The sequence below is a fragment of the Moschus berezovskii genome, chromosome 13 (genome assembly GCF_049115385.1).
Source record: "Moschus berezovskii isolate FMDL1 chromosome 13, NW_MosBer_1.0, whole genome shotgun sequence".
Lineage (NCBI taxonomy): Eukaryota > Metazoa > Chordata > Mammalia > Artiodactyla > Moschidae > Moschus > Moschus berezovskii.
This window is the reverse complement of record NC_142472.1, coordinates 22,815,263-22,816,816: the sequence shown is the minus strand read 5'-3', so window position 1 is coordinate 22,816,816 and position 1,554 is coordinate 22,815,263. Positions and strand designations below refer to the sequence as shown.

The window sequence follows — 1,554 nt, the reverse complement described above, 5'->3', positions numbered from 1 at the left end:
CCCAATTGCCCAGAATCCACCTGGAACTAATGGCTAATTCTACCCATTCAAGTTTGTTTCCACTGCTACCTTCAAGTAGTGTCTACCATGGTTAAATCTATTCAAATTCAGGACAACAGGGCAAAAGAAAAACTCCTTGGTCGATAACAATGATTTTTTTCGTCTTTCCATATTGCATAATTTACTATCCTCAAAGGTAATAAATCTCAATATGCTGTTTCAATATTTAGAATCACATCCACTGGAAATATCTTGAAAATTTTGACCATGTCAGAATACTGTAGAGGAAGACTGAAGCAATATTTCCTTAATCAGGATGAAAAGAGATTGAGGTATTTTAGGCTTTCCTTTCTGCAGTGCATACTTTTAACTTATGTCTATAATTTTAGTTCCAACTGCACACACTCACCTTCCACCTTATTCTATAGATATTTTAATGTGGAGACATGATTGAACAATTATATAAGATTTTTATTTAATTATGCTATAATGTCCATCTCTTCATTTTGTATTTGCCTGAGAGTGACCTCTTCTTTATTCAGTGGAAACAGTTTAACTTGTTCAAATTAAGAAATTATTCCTTCTCTTACATTTTATCTTCTTCTCAGTGCCACTGATTTGATAGCTTGCAAAGTTAATTACTTTTCAACTCCTTCTACATTATCCTTCAAGGGCTCAATGCTACATTCTAGAATTTTCCTGTGACAGGAGTTAGCATTCTTAATAGGATGTATGTAGTGCTTCTGGTATTTAGGAGAGAAGCGTCACTGTGTACATAAAGCCCTGAGACCTTCTCACTGAAAAGGGTCAAAAGCTGATTCTACTTCTCGAAATTTGCATTCTCTTCCTGCCTCTTCCTTTTGCTTCTTTTTCCCTCAGATCTGGAGAGTACCTTAATGCTTTCAGTCAAGCTACTAAGTTGGGGTTTCCTGCTGAAATTCTTTTCTGGACAGTAAAATGGTAGACAAGGCATGGAAAGGTTTAATCTAGATCCTTCTAGGATGTATTTGCACAGGAGTGACTTAGTTGTGACCACTGTGGTAGTCAGGGGTCTTTAGGCACTCCAATAGATGGAGCGGCCGGACTATTCTTGGAGGTCTGCCAGGGCTGAGCCTTGGACAAAAGTAATACATTAAATAATACCCTCTTCATCAGGGACTGCCTCTCTAGAGCTGAAGACACAGCGAGAAGTGGACATTCCCCTGACCTCGGAAACTAGTTTTAAGTTTCACTGGCCTGGTATGCTGACAGCAGGAACTGAAATCTTCTTTAATGTCTTTCTTCTTGGCTCTGGAGGTAGCTGCCAAGAAGGATCTCCAATTTGAAGATCTATCATACGTCGCCCATCTAAAGTTAACGTCAATGATTTTCTCTTCCAGAAAGTAGCCCCAGATCCAAGCAAGCAAGCAATCATCCCTTTATAATTTAGACATCTAAAGAATGTCACCTTAACCAATGACAGATTGATGACTTAGAGCAGATGGCTCAGGTGCTCAGGCCCAAGACTGCAAAAGGAGCTTCTGAGCTTCACGGCACATAGGACAAAGACCTCAG

General features: G+C 39.2%; 1 pseudogene; it reads right to left on the bottom strand.

Annotated features, from left to right (window-relative positions):
• Nucleotides 1-206: 206 nt before the first annotated feature.
• On the bottom strand, nucleotides 207-1,336 carry LOC129556573 (tripartite motif-containing protein 60-like; annotated as a pseudogene).
• Nucleotides 1,337-1,554: the final 218 nt, after the last annotated feature.